General features: G+C 43.3%; 1 protein-coding gene across 1 annotated transcript in view; it reads left to right on the forward strand.

Moving 5' to 3' along the window:
* The window catches only part of LOC109904848 (immunoglobulin superfamily member 3-like), a 170,276-nt gene that overhangs the window by 31,012 nt on the left and 118,876 nt on the right, over positions 1-20,388 (forward strand). The gene's annotated exons all lie outside the window — the stretch shown is intronic.

The raw sequence follows: 20,388 nt of genomic DNA on the forward strand, positions 1-20,388 counted from the left end.
GGCAGCAGCGTAAAAGCCCCTGTACTAACTATAGTATATTGGTGGCCTTGCAGCAGTATGCACGGTATGCTTTGAATGTGGGGCAAGGCTCAGGCGTAAAGCACTGCAAAATGGTGCTGCTGATAACATACTGTATTTATAGAGTGTGTGTCTGGGGGGGGGGGGGGGGTGTGTGTTATATGAGCCCCTCTCTGTGTCTATAATCTTAGCCCAGTTCCCCATGGTCAGGGGGATGTTACAGGGTTCTCTTCCCTCCCTCCCCTCATCCCCGTCTCTCAGCAGCTGCATGCGTCCGGATACGCAATACCCTGTCTTCTACCCACTGCCTCCCCCTCTTTCACGCTCTCTCAAACTCCTTATTTTTCTCTCACCCTCTCTCTGTATCTGTTCACTGTTTGGGAACGAAGAACATTCTCGTCTCGAAGCAGGAAGTGTGTATCTCACCAGTGATGTCACAGGACAGGAGGGAAGTTGGCTATCTAATCAGAGAATAGGAGGAAGTATTGGATAGAGTGAGGGTGGGTGGGATAAGTGGGGGATATAAGTTGATAGGAGGAAAACTGAGTAATCAGTGTGGTTGCTAAGTAAAGGACGGTGACACATAGTGATCAGTGTCCTCTCTGTCACAATTGGCTCTGTGAGACTGATTTATGCAAGTAGAACAATGTATCCTCTCTGTCCCCCAGGGAAGGTTATCTGCAGCGCAACTGGCCTGTCTGATACTTGATCATCGTTGATTGAGTGAGGTGTGTGCAGTAGAATATATCACCTGGGCCGTGTGTGTGGCTGATTGTTCAGAAAGATGATACCACACTGTGTGTCTGTCACACCTTTTCTAATGAGACATGAGTCTACATGTGACTGTGTTGCGTGGGCTAGCTGAACAAACTGGCGCCCAATTTCTAATCAACTCATCAAAGCACCAACAAGTTATTGAAAATAACTGGAAATAAATTCAAAATATTAGTAACTTTTTTGACTTCCAGAGTGTGGACGTACCAGCCTGTCTGTGTGTTTGTTCCATACACCAGTGTGAGTGTGTGCGTGTCTGTGTGCGCGTGCGCGTCCGTGTTTGTTCCATGCGCCAGATTGTGTGTAGCCAGATTGTGTGTATTCTACACATTAGCTTGTGATAAAAATCCAACAGCATGGAATGGTCCTACCCAATGTCCCCTCTAAACTGCGTGCGCATACATGCTGCTCCACGGGACTGCCACACAGAAGAAATATCAGCGCGCGCAGAGAACACGAGATTGAACTTCACTGTAATTTCTATAGTTTTCCCCCTTTACACAATCAACATTTCCCTTTACTGTGGGAATTGTGATGAACCAACGTAATATTTGCTACTTTCAATGCAACATACTGAAACAAAACGAACTACGCAAGACTTAGTATGCAAAACTAACCACTCAAGAGAAGGAATATAGGAGTAGGATTCTATTGCATTGACAGCACAAACTCTACACAGACCTGTGTGCCATAACCAATCAGGCCTGTATGCAAATAGACCGTTGCCATATATGGATCTGTGCCATTCACTTTGAACTGGACTGTTTTTACAGCATCAGCGGTTGTGAGGAGATGCGCTTGTTTTGAGATCAAAGCCAGAGATGGTATGTTGCGACGTTTGTACATTTGTTAATATCCTTTTCTAGTTAATGAGTTAGCCCAGTTCTGGATCATTTTGTAGTCCGCAATAGGAGAGTGATTGCTTCCTACGAGAGCACAAAATCTTTGAAAAGCCAGTTGGGTAAAGAGCTTGTTTTTGTCTAAAAGGGGCAGTGTTGTATTTTGAGAAAGGCTTGAATAAGCTAAGTAGCCAAAAGGCGGAGGGTAGCTTATTTTGTGGTTTCTTGCATCAAACACAATAACATTTTCAGTCACCTTGTCTGAAGGACAAGTGGATAAACAGGTTGATGTCAAGCCCTGTATGTTTTTTCTTCTCACTGAATGTAGGCCTGCATTGAACACCACACATTGGCTGCTACTGTAGGCTGAATGATATAACTGTTATTTCCATTTAAATGTTATGGGATGCATTTTCTCCATTGTTTTTAATGGTAGGCCTACATTATAATCAAATAGCCACAGTAGCCTACTTGACCACTGTTAAAACAAAGTTAAAGAGGGTACAGCCTTAGTGGTCACAGTAAACACACGCCGGAAGTTGCACAGAATTTTCACAACTTTCCAGTTTGCTCTCAGCAGATCAAAAAAAAATTGAGGGAACATTGGTCCTACTGTGTGTGTGTGTGTTCCCATGCATGTCCCACGCACCAGCCTGTGTGTGAGTGTGTCCAAGGCACTTGTGTGAGAACAGGGACAAACAGCAGACTGCTCTTCTCCTACTCAGCCATGTGGCTCAAAAACACTCACATTCAAGACCACGGTAGTCTTAGTCACTCTGGCTGCGTTCACACAGGCAGCCCAATAATGATCTTTTTTTCCAACAACACGAGTTTTGAACAATCACAACAGATATTTTTCAGAGCTGATCTGATAGGTCAGAATTTTGCTGCCTGTCTAAACACAGCACACTCATACTGTACATCTACTGCACTCCTCTATAGAGTGGATCATTACAGTGCTCTCACAGACCATACATACATCTACTGTACTCCTCTATAGAGTGGATCATTACGGTGCTCTCACAGACACAGACCATACATACATCTACTGCACTCCTCTATAGAGTGGATCATTACAGTGCTCTCACAGACCATACATACATCTACTGTACTCCTCTATAGAGTGGATCATTACGGTGCTCTCACAGACCATACATACATCTACTGTACTCCTCTATAGAGTGGATCATTACGGTGCTCTCACAGACACAGACCATACATACATCTACTGTACTCCTCTATAGAGTGGATCATTACGGTGCTCTCACAGACCATACATACATCTACTGTACTCCTCTATAGAGTGGATCATTACGGTGCTCTCACAGACACGGACCATACATACATCTACTGTACTCCTCTATAGAGTGGATCATTACAGTGCTCTCACAGACACAGACCATACATACATCTACTGCACTCCTCTATAGAGTGGATCATTACAGTGCTCTCACAGACCATACATACATCTACTGTACTCCGCTATAGAGTGGATCATTACGGTGCTCTCACAGACCATACATACATCTACTGTACTCCTCTATAGAGTGGATCATTACGGTGCTCTCACAGACCATACATACATCTACTGTACTCCTCTATAGAGTAGATCATTACGGTGCTCTCACAGACACAGACCATACATACATCTACTGTACTCCTCTATAGAGTGGATCAATACGGTGCTCTCACAGGTACAGACCATACATACATCTACTGTACTCCTCTATAGAGTGGATCATTACAGTGCTCTCACAGACACAGACCATACATACATCTACTGTACTCCTCTATAGAGTGGATCATTACAGTGCTCTCACAGACACAGACGATACATACATCTACTGTACTCCTCTATAGAGTGGATCATTACAGTGCTCTCACAGACACAGACCATACATACATCTACTGTACTCCTCTATAGAGTGGATCATTACAGTGCTCTCAGACACAGACCATACATGCATCTACTGTACTCCTCTATAGAGTGGATCATTACGGTGCTCTCACAGACGATACATACATCTACTGTACTCCTCTATAGAGTGGATCATTACGGTGCTCTCACAGACACAGACCATACATACATCTACTGTACTCCTCTATAGAGTGGATCATTACGGTGCTCTCACAGACACAGACCATACATACATCTACTGTACTACTCTATAGAGTGGATCATTACAGTGCTCTCACAGGCACAGAGCAGAGTATGACAGATCGCTCCTTTACTACATTTGCTTAAATTGCTGGACATGAATGTAGCACGTTCTCTCACTCACATGTGCCTGTTTTATCTTATCTACCCATTGGCTGAAGGGGCTAGTTATAGTATGTAGAGTGTGACTGATAGAGAGAATGATTTGATGGGAAAGATAGAGGAGGGAAATGGAGAGTGCAAGAGAGAGAGAGAGATATGGGGGAAAAACAGTGTGTGATGGAGAAATGATGAGCCCTTCTTCCTGGCTCAGTCTAATTGGTTAGATCCCGCCGGGTACTACCTACAATGCAGCTGGTGCTATAGGGGCGCGTTTTAAATAGTCTGTGCCTGATATGACTATTAAGGTTAATGCCATGCCTACTGCCTATGATTCTTTTTCTTTGCAACTCTTCCTAGAAGGCCAGCATCTCGGAATCGCCTCTTCACTGTTGACATGGAGACTGGTGTTTTGCGTGTACTATTTAATGAAGCTGCCAGTTGAGAACTTGTGAGGCGTCTGTTTTAGAGGTCGACCGATTATGATTTTTCAATGCCGATACCGATTTATTGGGGGACCATAAAAGCCGATACCAAATAATCGGCCGATTTCTTAATAAATAAAAATAAATTGTAATAATGACAATTACAACAGTACTGAATTAACACTTATTTTAACTTAATATAATACATCTATAAAATCAATTTAGCCTCAAGTAAATAATTTAAAATGTTCAATTTGGTTTAAATAATGCAAAAACAAAGTGTTGGAGAAGAAAGTAAAAGTGCAATATGTGCCATGTAAGAAAGCTAACGTTTCAGTTCCTTGCTCAGAACATGAGAACATATGAAAGCTGGTGGTTCCTTTTAACATGAATCTTCAAAATTCCCAGGTAAGAAGTTTTAGGTTGTAGTTATTATAGGAATTATAGGACTACTTCCCTCTAAACCATTTGTAATTCATTAACCTTTGTCTATTGGATGTTCTTATAGGCACTTTAGTATTGCCAGTGTAACAGCATAGCTTCCGTCCCTCCCCTCGCTCCTCCCTGGGCTCGAACCAGCAACACAACAACAACAGCCACCCTCGAAGCAGCGTTACCCATGCAGAGCAAGGGGAACAACTACTAGAAGGCTCAGAGCGAGTGACGTTTGAAACGCTATTAGTGCGTGCTAACTAGCTAGCCATTTCACTTCGGTTAAACCAGCCTCATCTCGGGAGTTGATAGGCTTGAAGTGATAAACAGCGCAATGCTTGACTCACAACGAAGTGCTGCTGGCAAAAGGCACGAAAATGCTGTTTGAATGAATGTTTACACGCCTGCTTCTGCCTACCACCGCTCAGTTAGATACTTAGATACTTGTATGCTTGTATGCTCAGTCAGATTATATGCAACGCAGGACACGCTAGATAATATATAGTAATATCATCAACCATGTGTAGTTAACTAGTGATTATCATTGATTGTTTTTTATAAGATAAGTTTAATGCTAGCTAGCAACTTAACTTGGCTTACTGCATTCTCATAACAGGCAGTCTCCTTGTGGAGTGCAACGAGAGAGAGGCAGGTCGTTATTGCGTTGGACTAGTTAACTGTAAGGTTGCACGATTGGATCCCTCGAGCTGACAAGGTGAAAATCTGTCGTTCTTCCCCTGTTAACCCACCGTTCCTAGGCCATCATTGAAAATAAGAATGTGTTCTTAACTGACTTGCCTAGTTAAATAAAGGTATAAAAAATGTAAAAAATCTGCAAAGTGGCGCCCAAAAATACAGATTTCCAATTGTTATGAAAACTTGAAATCGTCCCTAATTAATCGGCCATTCCGATTAATCGGTCAACCTGTAGTCTGTTTTTCTGGCCATTTTGAGCCTATAATCGAACCCACAAATGCTGACACTCAACTGGTCTTAAGAAGACCAGTTTTGTTGCTTCTTTAATCAGCATAACAGTTTTCAGCTGTGCTAACATAATTACAAAAGGGTTTTCTAATGATCAATTAGCCTTTTAAAATGATAAACATGGATTAGCTAACACAACGTGCCATTGGAACACAGGAGTGATGGTTGCTGATAATGGGCTTCTGTACGCCTATGTAGATATTCCATAAAAAAATCTGCCATTTCCAGCTACAATCGTCATTTGCAAGATTAACAATGTCTACACTGTATTTCTGATCAATTTTATGTTATTTTAATGGACAAAAACAAGGACATTTCTAAGTGACCCCAAACTTTTGAATGGTATTGTATATGTACACTGCTCAAAAAAATAAAGGGAACACTTAAACAACACAATGTAACTCCAAGTCAATCACACTTCTGTGAAATCAAACTGTCCACTTAGGAAGCAACACTGATTGACAATACATTTCACATGCTGTTGTGCAAATGGAATAGACAACAGGTGGAAATTATAGGCATTTAGCAAGACACTCCCAATAAAGGAGTGGTTCTGCAGGTGGGGACCACAGACCACTTCTCAGTTCCTATGCTTCCTGGCTGATGTTTTGGTAACTTTTGAATGCTGGAGGTGCTTTCACTCTAGTGGTAGCATGAGACGGAGTCTACAACCCACATAAGTGGCTCAGGTAGTGCAGCTCATCCAGGATGGCACATCAATGCGAGATGTGGCAAGAAGGTTTGCTGTGTCTGTCAGCGTAGTGTCCAGAGCATGGAGGCGCTACCAGGAGACAGGCCAGTACATCAGGAGACGTGGAGGAGGCCGTAGGAGGGCAACAACCCAGCAGCAGGACAGCTACCTCCGCCTTTGTGCAAGGAGCACTGCCAGAGCCCTGCAAAATGACCTCCAGCAGGCCACAAATGTGCATGTGTCTGCTCAAACGGTCAGAAACAGACTCCATGAGGGTGGTATGAGGGTCTGACGTCCACAGGTGGGGGTTGTGCTTACAGCCCAACACCGTGCAGGACGTTTGGCATTTGCCAGAGAACACCAAGATTGGCAAATTCGCCACTGGCGCCCTGTGCTCTTCACAGATGAAAGCAGGTTCACACTGAGCACATGTGACAGACGTGACAGTCTGGAGACGCCATGGAGAACGTTCTGCTGCCTGAAACATCCTCCAGCATGACCGGTTTGGCGGTGGGTCAGTCATGGTGTGGGGTGGCATTTCTTTGGGGGGCCGCACAGCCCTCCATGTTCTCGCCAGAGGTAGCCTGACTGCCATTAGGTACCGAGATGAGATCCTCAGACCCCTTGTGAGACCATATGCTGGTGCGGTTGGCCCTGGGTTCCCCCTACTGCAAGACAATGCTAGACCCCATGTGGCTGGAGTGTGTCAGCAGTTCCTGCAAGAGGAAGGCATTGATGCTATGGACTGGCACACCCGTTCACCAGACCTGAATCCAATTGAGTACATCTGGGACATCATGTCTCGCTCCATCCACCAACGCCATGTTGCACCACAGACTGTCCAGGAGTTGGCAGATGCTTTAGTCCAGGTCTGGGAGGAGATCCCTCAGGAGACCATCTGCCACCTCATCAGAAGCATGCCCAGGCGTTGTAGGGAGGTCATACAGGCACGTGGAAGCCACACACACCACTGAGCCTCATTTGGCTTGTTTTAAGGACATTACATCAACGTTGGATCAGCCTGTAGTGTGGTTTTCCACTTTCATTTTGAGTGTGACTCCAAATCCAGACCTCCATGGGTTGATACATTTGATTTCTATTGATCATTTTTGTGTGATTTTGTTGTCAGCACATTCACCTATGTAAAGAAGAAAGTATTTAATATGAATATTTCATTCATTCAGATCTAGGATGTGTTATTTCAGTGTTCCCTTTATTTTTTTGAGCAGTGTATATATATTCTTAATCCCTTCCTTACTTAGATTTACGTGTATTTTGGGTATACAGTGGGGAGAACACGTATTTGATACACTGACGATTTTGCAGGTTTTCCTACTTACAAAGCATGTAGAGGCCTGTAATTTTTATCATAGTTACACTTCAACTGTGAGACGGAATCTAAAAACAAAAATCCAGAAAATCACATTGTATGATTTTTAAGTAATTAATTAGCATTTTATTGCATGACATAAGTATTTGATACATCAGAAAAGCAGAACTTAATATTTGGTACAGAAACCTTTGTTTGCAATCACAGAGATCATACGTTTCCTGTAGTTCTTGACCAGGTTTGCACACACTGCAGCAGGGATTTTGGCCCACTCCTCCATACAGACCTTCTCCAGATCCTTCAGGTTTCGAGGCTGTCGCTGGGCAATGTGGAATTTCAGCTCCCTCCACTGATTTTTAGATTGGGCTCAGGTCTGGAGACTGGCTAGGCCACTCCAGGACCTTGAGATGCTTCTTACGGAGCCACTCCTTAGTTGCCCTGGCTGTGTGTTTCGTGTCGTTGTCATGCTAGAAGACCCAGCCACGACCCATCTTCAATGCTCTTACTAAGGGAAGGAGGTTGTTGGCCAAGATCTCGCGATACATGGCCCCATCCATCCTCCCCTCAATACAGTGCAGTTGTCCTATCCCCTTTGCAGAAAAGCATCCCCAAAGAATGATGTTTCCACCTCCATGCTTCACGGTTGGGATGGTGTTCTTGGGGTTGCACTCATCCTTCTTCTTCCTCCAAACACGGCGAGTGGAGTTTAGACCAACATTTTTTTGTCTCATCAGACCACATAAACTTCTCCCATTCCTCCTCTGGATCATCCAGATGGTCAAACTTCAGACAGGCCTGGACATGCGCTGGCTTGAGCAGGGGGACCTTGCGTACGCTGCAGGATTTTAATCCATGACGGCGTAGTGTGTTACGAATGGTTTTCTTTGAGACTGTGGTCCCAGCTCTCTTCAGGTCATTGACCAGGTCTTGCCATGTAGTTCTGGGCTGATCCCTCACCTTGGATGATTGACCGTCATCTTGAACTTCTTCGTTCTTCTAATAATTGCGCCAACAGTTGTTGCCTTCTCACCAAGCTGCTTGCCTATTGTCCTGTAGCCCATCCCAGCCTTGTGCAGGTCTACAATTTTATCCCTGATGTCCTTACACAGGTCTCTGGTCTTGGCCATTGTGGAGAGGTTGGAGTCTGTTTGATTGAGTGTGTGGACAGGTGTCTTTTATACAGGTAACGAGTTCAAACAGGTGCAGTTAATACAGGTAATGAGTGGAGAACAGGAGGGCTTCTTAAAGAAAAACGAATAGGTCTGTGAGAGCCAGAATTCTCACTGGTTGGTAGGTGATCAAATACTTATGTCATGCAATAAAATTCAAATTAATTCCTTAAAAATCATACAATGTGATTTTCTGGATTTTTGTTTTAGATTCAGTCTCTCACAGTCGAAGTGTACGATAAAATGACAAATAAAAATGACAGACCTCTACATGCTTTGTAAGTAGGAAAACCTGCAAAATCGTCAGTGTATCAAATACTTGTTCTCCCCAATGTCACTTTCTGACCTTTATTTCCTTTGTTTTGTCATTATTTAGTATGTTCAGGGCGTGAGTTGGGGTGGGCAATCTGTTTGTTTTTCTATGATTTTGGGATTTCTATGTTTCGGCCTAGTATGGTTCTCAATCAGAGGCAGGTGTCATTAGTTGTTTCTGATTGAGAATCATACTTGTGTAGCCTGGGTTTCACTGTTTGTTGGTGGGTGTTTGTTTCTGTGTCTGTGTTTTTCACCACACGGTACTGTTTTCGTGCGTTTCACGTTCATTGTTTTTGTATCAGTTGTGTTCATGTTGAGTATTTCTTATTAAAAGAACCATGGACACTTACCACGCCGCATATTGATCCTTCTCGCCTCTCCTCTTCAGACGAAGAGGAGGAAAACCTTTACACCCACTGTATGTTGTGAAATTGTTAGATATTACTTGTTAGATATTACTGAACTGTCAGAGCTAGAAGCGCAAGCATTTCACTACACCTGCAATAACATCTGCTAAACACGTGTATGTGACCAATAAAATTTGATTTGAGACAGATTGGGTCAAGACTGAATAAAGGTGGCGGTGTCTTCTGAAATAATTTTCTGTCATTCCACCAATGATCGATTCACCCAGCGAGACTATGGTGTAGGCTGCACTGATAGTCACCCATCTATCCATACCTCCCTCTTTTCCTCTCTCGCTCGCTCCCTCCCTCCTTCACTCTCTCCATCTCTTTCCCCCTGTCCTCTCCCCTCTTTGGCTGTCTAAGAAGCAGGTCTATGGCCTAGTCAATAAAAGTCTTGGCTCTCCAGCCTTATCAGATTGAAGGAGGAGAACAGGGAGGAGGAGAAGGGCGAGTGATTTAGGAATGAAGGTAGATATGGACGCAAGAACAGGAGGGATTGAGAGGAGTACTAGATGAAAAGGAGAAACAAGGTGGATTTACAAAGAGATGTGATGGAAAGAGATAATGGGCTAGAGAGAGGGATGGCTAGAGAGTGAGAGAGAGGGATGGCTAGAGAGTGAGAGAGAGGGATGGCTAGAGAGTGAGAGAGAGGGATGGCTAGAGAGTGAGAGAGAGGGATGGCTAGAGAGTGAGAGAGAGGGATGGCTAGAGAGTGAGAGAGAGGGATGGCTAGAGAGTGAGAGAGAGGGATGCTAGAGAGTGAGAGAGAGGGATGGCTAGAGAGTGAGAGAGAGGGATGGCTAGAGAGAGGGATGGCTAGAGAGTGAGAGAGAGGGATGGCTAGAGAGTGAGAGAGGGGGGAGAGAGAGGGATGGCTAGAGAGAGAGAGAGTGATGGCTAGAGAGAGAGTGAGAGGGATGGCTAGAGAGTGAGAGGGATGGCTAGAGAGTGAGAGGGATGGCTAGAGAGAGAGAGAGTGATGGCTAGAGAGAGAGTGAGAGGGATGGCTAGAGAGTGAGAGGGATGGCTAGAGAGTGAGAGGGATGGCTAGAGAGAGTGAGAGGGATGGCTAGAGAGAGAGAGAGGAATGGCTAGAGAGTGAGAGCGAGAGGGATGGCTAGAGAGTGAGAGCGAGAGGGGAGAGAGAGGGATGGCTAGAGAGTGAGAGCGAGAGGGATGGCTAGAAAGTCGAGAGAGCGGGATGGCTAGAGAGTGAGAGAGAGAGGGGAGAGAGGGATGGCTAGAGAGTGAGAGCGAGAGGGGAGAGAGAGGGATGGCTAGAGAGTGAGAGCGAGAGGGGAGAGAGAGGGATGGCTAGAGAGTGAGAGCGAGAGGAATGGCTAGAGAGTGAGAGCGAGAGGGATGGCTAGAGAGAGAGGGATGGCTAGAGAGTGAGAGCGAGAGGGGAGAGAGAGGGATGGCTAGAGAGTGAGAGCGAGAGGGATGGCTAGAGAGTGAGAGTGAGAGCGAGAGGGATGGCTAGAGAGTGAGAGCGAGAGGGATGGCTAGAGAGAGCGGGATGGCTAGAGAGTGTGAAAGAGAGGGATGGCCAGAGAGCGAAAGTTACTGGAGGAGAGAGGAAGGCAGTATCCACTCTCTTGGTATTGATTGGGTGCTCTGGGCTTCCTGTTCCTTTTCACAGTGGCATTAGCTCTCTGTCCCTCTATCCTTCTCTCACTCTCTCTCTCACCATCATCCTTTTCTCCGTTTAATTTACAATCACTCTTCTCTCTTTCCTATTTGGCACTGAGTTTGACTCACTGTGAGTATATGAGTGTAGGTTCTCTGAGCTGGTGAATGGGCATGGGTCTTAACAAAAAAGAGAGGGAGAGAGAGATTTTATCACTGTCTACTCTGCCATTTCCATGCCGATCTCATGTCCTCCAGAGACCGGGCCTCCTGCTCAATGACATTACTGCCACTCAGACACACACACACTCTCAGCCCGGGTGTTGTTCTCTCAGTCAGGTAACTGACTCTGGTGAGAGTGCGTCAGTGGAACCAGGAACAGCAACGCAGAACATTACGTGACGTCTCTTACGGAACACAACCCAACGTTACACACAGGTGCAATGGAACCACAGAATAGAACCTGCAGCAGGAATAGAACAGCCACTGCACAGTGGAACAAGATGGTAGATGGAATAGGAGGAGATGGAGTGAACAGGACACAGTGTGACAGGGAGGGCATAGGGGCCATCTCAGTACTCTGAACAGGACACAGTGTGACAGGGAGGGCATAGGGGCCATCTCAGTACTCTGAACAGGACACAGTGTGACAGGGAGGGCATAGGGGCCATCTCAGTACTCTGAACAGGACACCGTGTGACAGGGAGGGCATAGGGGCCATCTCAGTACTCTGAAGTGGCTGCCTCCTCGTCACCTGCCTCTCATTCATTTGCACTTATTCAATGGCATGAAGTGTTTTTCGGAGTTGCTAGCTCAAGTCTGAAGAGATCATACTGCAGTTCACACACACTATTCGGAGAATGAGAAAATATACAAACATCCCTCTCAAAGGAGAGCAAGAGACGATACAGACAGACACACACGCATAGTACACACGTTGACAATCTTGTTTATTACCCATACAATAATGGAATAAATGTCAATGCACGAGTGAGTGCTGCAGTTAGCTGCCGCCCACACTAACGAGCTAGGCTAATGCGAGAGGGTTTATCGTGTTAGCATTGTGTGTGTGTGGGGTAGGGGGGTGTGGAAATGGGCCAAAGAAGCACTACCGTGCCTCCGTTTTAATTAGATTAGCTTAGCTAAGCGCTAACCCTCAGAGGTGCGCTGCCTCTTCTTTGTGTGAGATCAATGCAATGCAGCAGCTAGGCTACATGAATATGTATATGAATAGGAGAATGCTAATGCTACATGAATATGTATATGAATAGGAGAATGCTAATGCTACATGAATATGTATATGAATAGGAGAATGCTAAGGCTACATGAATATGTATATGAATAGGAGAATGCTCATGCTACATGTGTAGGTTAGTCAGCTGGTTCTCATAAAACAGGCAGGAGACGAAAGCGAGGATGAAGCCAGTTATTGTTGAAGCCCTGGAACAAGCTTCATCTTAACACAACATGCAACTCATGTAATGAAGCAGCCAATAAAACATCATTTTCAAACATTTGCCAAAATGCATTTCGTGGGACAAATTATAAACAGCACACCTGATGCGAGCGGTATGACAGATGGTGATCTAAAGATGCACCAGCTAGGATGGGATGACTATAGGATTGTGCATTTGGCTTCTGGACAATGAATTAAAGTTGATATGAAAACCAATAGAACAGGAGAGAAATGAGGAAGTCTTTCATAGGCACCGCATGGCAAAAGGCTTAGCTGATTATTGAGTTGCGGCTATCAGTGAAAAACATCTACAATATGTTTTCAAGATAATTAGTTTTGAGCACAAGTGGAGGTGAATGTGGCGAAGATAGCCTATAGGCACGTCTCTCTCCAGAATGCATGTGCTCAGCTCTCCAGAATCCACTCAGTTGTCTTACAACAATTCTTGCGCATTCATTGTTTCATGTGAATTGTTTGCTCATATGTCACCAGTAGTAATTGTACCGTACCCTACCTTTGGCAGGAGGTAAGGAAGTGCAGCTCAGTTTTCATAAAGTTATGTCAAATGTCTACAAATATAGTTGTCTTCAGAAAGTATTCATACCCCTTGACTTATTCCACATTTTGCTGTTAGCTTTAATTCTAAATGGATTAAATAGATTTTTTATCTCACCCATCTACACACAATATCCCTTAATGACAGTGATTATTTTATTTTTTTAAATGTTACCTTAATTTCACTAGGCAAGTCAGTTAAAAACAAATTCTTATTTACAATGACGGCCTACCAAAAGGCAAAAGGCCTCCTTGGGGACGGGTTGAGATTAAAAATACATAAATATAGGACAAAACACACATCACGACAAGAGAGACAACACAACACAACATAAACAGAGACCTAAAGACAACAACATAGCAAGGCAGCAACACATGACAACACAGTATGGTAGCAACACAACATGACAACAACATGGTAGCAACACAACATGGTAGCAGGACATAACATGGTACAAACATAATTGGGCACAGTGAAAACATGTTACAAAAAATTGGTGCACATTTATTGAAAATAAAATACAGAATGATCTAATTTTCACAAGTATTCACACTGCTGGGTCAATAATTCATAGATGCACATTTGGCAGCGATTACAGCTGTGAGTCATTCTGTGTAAATCTGTGTAAAGAGCATGCCACGCCAAGATTGTACACCTAGATTGTACACCTAGATTGTACACCTAGATTGTACACCTAGATTGTACACCTAGATTGTACAATATTTACATTATTCTTTAAAAAATTCTTCAAGCCCTGTCAAATTGGGGGTTGATCATTGCGAGACAACCATTTTCAGGTCTTGCAATAGATTTAAGTCGAAACTGTAACTTGGCCACTCTGCAACATTCACTGCCTTTTTGGTAAGCAACTCCATTGTAGATTTGGTTTTGTGTTTTAGGTTATTGTCCTGCTGAAAGATGAATTGATCTCCAAGTGGCTGGTAGAAAGCAGTCTGAACAATGTTTTCCCCTAGGATTTTTCCCATTTATTTTTTTATCCTGAAAAACTTCCCAGTCCTTAACGATTACAAGCATTCCCATAACATGATGTAGCCACCGCAGTGCTTGAAAATATGGAGAGTGTTACTCACTAATGTGTTCTATTGGATTGGCCCCAAACATAACACTTTACATTAAGCATAAAAAGTTATTTTCTTTGTCACATTTTTTGCAGTATTACTTTAGTGCTCTTCATTTTTTATTAATTTGTAAAACATTTTTTTTAAATAATTCCACTTTGACATTCTGAGGTATTGTGTGTAGGTCAGTGAATCTTAATTTAATACATTTTAAATTCAGGCTGTAAGACAACAAGATTTGAAAAATGTCAAGGGGTGTGAATACTTTCTGAAGGCACTGTGCATGTGTTTGCTGTTGGATCTTTGTTATATGACCAAACATGTTGGAGAAGTGCTTTATACATACATCTCCATTTTGCATAGATAGCTCATCGTGTTGTTGTTTGTTTAGTGTATTCCAATTTCCCCAGAAGTGATTGGACTGTATGGATTATTCAATCAGATTGAGCTGTTTTCTGACATGCTGTTCCTTTTCCTGGTGTATTTTTCTATTGTTCTAGTGTTTCAACATAGGGAGTTCGTTCTGCTTCTCTGGGTCTCTGTGTTTTTGGTTGGATTGGTTTCTCAATATCTTTCTTAGCTTTTTGCATTCTTCATGAAACCATTTGTTGTTGTTAGTTTTCTGCTAGATTTGTATTTTATTTGATATGTTTGCTGATAAGTCAAATATACTGTTCAGGCTTCCTACTGCAAAGTTTACACCATCGCTATTGCAGGGAAACATTTTGTCCTGGAAGTTGTCTAGGAGGGATTGGATTTGTGGTTGCCCAGTGGTTTTCGGTAGCTTTCTACACTGCCTTTCTTCTGCCTACAGAATTTCTTAATATCATGCTGTCGGTTGGGCTTCAATACCTCATGGTTGAGTATTTCTCTGTTGGGGTTTGATAGCGGTGTTAGTTGGCTGACTTGGTATGCTCTGAGAGACTACAGTACTATTATTTCATTTTTTATTCCTACCCAATTGCAAAATGTTTCCTGTTTTTGGTTAATTTACCAAATTAGCATTCCCTCTGGGTCCCTTCACTGTGTAACATCTGGTAGTTTGGTGGATGGGACTACCAGCTCTCTGTAACCTAGAGGGCAACCAGTGAGTCCATCTTCTCTATACCATGTTTATTGCAGTATGATAATATCTGTGTTTCTGATTTATTTTGTGAAATCTTTGTTCCTGCTCTTTTGACCAAAGGCAGATGACCTCCAACTTTGTATATTCCAGGAAGAGATAGTAAAAGCTTTGTGTTCCATAGTGTCTCTGTCGGTCTGTGTCTGTATGTGTGTGGAGGTAGTGCTGGTATCAATTTAAAGAGATTAACATCGTGCCCGCCTCGTTAGCATGCTAATCAGCCCCTCATTATTTGGAATGAGAAATAGTGATTTATTTCAAATGTCTACTATAATGGATTTCAGTGTGGGCTCTAGAGCCCCAGGCTGTCTGTCTCTGTGGAAGTGGGGGGAAACCAACTCTGAACACACTACACGTATACACCACACGGTACTACACAGTAGCAAGGAAATCTAAAGGCCTGATGGAGCTCTGCAGAGTATTCTCTTAAAATGTCCCTCTGTGACAGAATTCCACTTCGAAGGCCCCTGTGTGGATAACGACATCCTCAATCTCCACGGCGTGAGCAATCACGTACGTACATACACACACACACACCACACTCTCCCCCTGAACAGGCGGGTGCAGACAGCAGACATGTGCTGCCACCTGTGTCCCACTCCAGGGTCGAGCTCTGCCGGAGGGGACATTTTGTGTGTAAGCCCCCCTGGTGTTGTTCTAGCTCAGACAGACAGTCTTATCTGATACCCTGCCGGACTGGTGCCCTGTGGTTCTGTTCAACCTACTCTCACCCTGGACTGCATATGCATACCCCCCACCCCCCACCCCACACACACACACACACACACACACACACACACACACACACACACACACATACACATACACATACAGTTGAAGTCGTAAGTTTACATACACTTAGGTTGGAGTCATTAAAACTAGTTTTTCAACCACTCAACAAATGTCTTGTTAACAAACTATAGTTTTGGCAAGTCGGTTAGGACATGTACACAAGTAATTTTTCTAACAATTGTTTACAGACAGATTATTTCACTTATAATTCACTGTATCACAATTCCAGTTGGTCAGAAGTTTACATACACTAAGTTGACTTTGCCTTTAAACAGCTTGCAAAACTTCTGATAGGCTAATTGACATAATTTTAGTCAATTGAGGTGTACCTGTGGATGTATTTCAAGGCCTACCTTCAAACTCAGTGCCTCTTTGCTTGACATCATGGGAAGATCAAAAGAAATCAGCCAAGACCTCAGAAAAGTCTTGTTCATCCTTGGGAGTAATTTTCAAACACCTGAAGGTAACAAGTTCATCTGTACAAACAATAGTACGCAAGTATAAACACCATGGGACCACGCAGCCGTCATACCACTCAGGAAGGAGACGCGTTCTGTCTCCTAGAGATGAACGTGCTTTGGTGTGAAAAGTGCAAATCAATCCCAGAACAACAGCAAAGGACCCTGTGAAGGTGCTGGAGGAAACAAAAAGGTATCAATATCAATATCCATAGTAAAACGAGTCCTATATCAACATAACCTGAAAGGCTAAATCCTGGTCGCAAATGGGTCTTCCAAATGGACAATGACCCCAAGCTGTGGCAAAATGGAATAAGGAGTACAAAGTCAAGGTATTGGAGTGGCCATCACAAAGCCCTGACCTCAGTCCCATAGAATATTTGTGGGCAGAACTGAAAAATCGTGTGCGAGCAAGGAGGCCTACAAACCTGACTCGGTTGCACCAGCACTGTCAGGAGGAATGGGCCAAAATTCACCCAATCTATTGTGGGAAGCTTGTGGAAGGCTACACCAAAACTTTTGACCCAAGTTAAACAATTTAAAGGCAATGCTACCAAATACTATTTGAGTATATGTAAACTACTGACCCACTGGGAATGTGATGAAAGAAATAAAAGCTGAAATAAGTAATTCTCTCTACTATTATTCTGACATTTCACATTCTTAAAATGAAGTGGTGATCCTAACTGACCTAAGACAGGTAATTTTTACTGGAATTAAATGTCAGGAATTGTGAAAAACTGAGTTTAAAAGTATTTGGCTAAGGTGTATGTAAACTTCCGCTTCAAATCTACATACATACATATACAGTTGAAGTCTAAAGATTACATACACCTTAGCCAAGGTCAGAAGAAAGGCCTCTTTAGTGTCCTACATTTTCATAACTGTGCCCTTATTTGTCTACCATCTGTAAGCTGTTAGTTTCTTAACGACTGTTCCACAGGTGCATGTTCATTAATTGTTTTATTTTTTATATATATATATATATATATATATATATATATATATTTATTTTTTAACCTTTATTTAACTAGGCAAGTCAGTTAAGAGCAAATTCTTATTTTCAATGACAGCCGAGGAACAGTGAGTTAACTGCCTTGTTCAGGGGCAGAATGACAGATTTTAACCATGTCAACTCGGGGATTCAATCTTGCAAACTTTCGGTTGCTAGTCCAACGCTCTAACCACTAGGCTACCTGGTTCATTGAACAAGCATGGGAAACAGTGTTTAAACCCTTTACAATAAAGATCTGTGAAGTTATTTGGATTTTTACAAATTATCTTTGAAAGACAGGGTCCTGAAAAAGGATGTTTATTTTTTTTGCTGAATTTATATACACGTGTGTGTATATATATATATATATATATGAAAGTATTCGCCCCCCTTGAACTTTGCGACCTTTTGCCACATTTCAGGCTTCAAACATAAAGATATAAAACTGTATTTTTTTGTGAAGAATCAACAACAAGTGGGACACAATCATGAAGTGGAATGACATTTATTGGATATTTCAAACTTTTTTAACAAATCAAAAACTGAAAAATTGGGCGTGCAAAATTATTCAGCCCCTTTACTTTCAGTGCAGCAAACTCTCTCCAGAAGTTCAGTGAGGATCTCTGAATGATCCAATGTTGACCTAAATGACTAATGATGATAAATACAATCCACCTGTGTGTAATCAAGTCTCCGTATAAATGCACCTGCACTGTGATCGTCTCAGAGGTCCGTTAAAAGCGCAGAGAGCATCATGAAGAACAAGGAACACACCAGGCAGGTCTGAGATATTGTTGTGAAGAAGTTTAAAGCCGGATTTGGATACAAAAAGATTTCCCAAGCTTTAAACATCCCAAGGAGCACTGTGCAAGCGATAATATTGAAATGGAAGGAGTATCAGACCACTGCAAATCTACCAAGACCTGGCCGTCCCTCTAAACTTTCAGCTCATACAAGGAGAAGACTGATCAGAGATGCAGCCAAGAGGCCCATGATCACTCTGGATGAACTGCAGAGATCTACAGCTGAGGTGGGAGACTCTGTCCATAGGACAACAATCAGTCGTATATTGCACAAATCTGGCCTTTATGGAAGAGTGGCAAGAAGAAAGCCATTTCTTAAAGATATCCATAAAAAGTGTTGTTTAAAGTTTGCCACAAGCCACCTGGGAGACACACCAAACATGTGGAAGAAGGTGCTCTGGTCAGATGAAACCAAAATTGAACTTTTTGGCAACAATGCAAAACGTTATGTTTGGCGTAAAAGCAACACAGCTCATCACCCTGAACACACCATCCCCACTGTCAAACATGGTGGTGGCAGCATCATGGTTTGGGCCTGCTTTTCTACAGCAGGGACAGGGAAGATGGTTAAAATTGATGGGAAGATGGATGGAGCCAAATACAGGACCATTCTGGAAGAAAACCTGATGGAGTCTGCAAAAGACCTGAGACTGGGACGGAGATTTGTCTTCCAACAAGACAATGATCCAAAACATAAAGCAAAATCTACAATGGAATGGCTCAAAAATAAACATATCCAGGTGTTAGAATGGCCAAGTCAAAGTCCAGACCTGAATCCAATCGAGAATCTGTGGAAAGAACTGAAAACTGCTGCTCACAAATGCTCTCCATCCAACCTCACTGAGCTCGAGCTGTTTTGCAAGGAGGAATGGGAAAAAATGTCAGTCTCTCGATGTGCAAAACTGATAGAGACATACCCCAAGCGACTTACAGCTGTAATCAACTTAAGGGGGCTGAATAATATTGCACGCCCAATTTTTCAGTTTTTGATTTGTTAAAAAGGTTTGGAATATCCAATAAATAATATTATTAACTTAATAATAATATTAACTTAAGGGGGCTGAATAATTTTGCACGCCCAATTTTTCAGTTTTTGATTTGTTAAAAAGGTTTGAAATATCCAATAAATGTCATTCCACTTCATGATTGTGTCCCACTTGTTGTTGATTCTTCACAAAAAAATACAGTTTTATATCTTTATGTTTGAAGCCTGAAATGTGGCAAAAGGTCGCAAAGTTCAAGGGGGCCGAATACTTTCGCAAGGCACTGTGTATATATATATATATATCACACACCGACTGGTATTTTCTCACCCACACTACCCTCTTCCCATGAGGCACCAGATTGTTCCAGACAATGCACCACCGTCCCACACAGACACACACACCAGGGACTGCATATTCCAGCCCCCCTACGCACACCAGGGACTGCATATTCCAGCCCCCCTACTCACACCAGGGACGGCATATTCCAGCCCCCCTACGCACACCAGGGACTGCATATTCCAGCCCCCCTATGCACACCAGGGACTGCATATTCCAGCCCCCCTACACACACCAGGGACTGCATATTCCAGCCCCCCTACACACACCAGGGACTGCATATTCCAGCCCCCCTACACACACCAGGGACTGCATATTCCAGCCCCCCTACACACACCAGGGACTGCATATTCCAGCCCCCCTACACACACCAGGGACTGCATATTCCAGCCCCCCTACACACACCAGGGACTGCATATTCCAGCCCCCCTACACACACCAGGGACTGCATATTCCAGCCCCCCTACACACACCAGGGACTGCATATTCCAGCCCCCCTACACACACCAGGGACTGCATATTCCAGCCCCCCTAC

This window comes from Oncorhynchus kisutch, linkage group LG2 (assembly GCF_002021735.2).
Source record: "Oncorhynchus kisutch isolate 150728-3 linkage group LG2, Okis_V2, whole genome shotgun sequence".
Classification (NCBI taxonomy): Eukaryota; Metazoa; Chordata; class Actinopteri; order Salmoniformes; family Salmonidae; genus Oncorhynchus; species Oncorhynchus kisutch.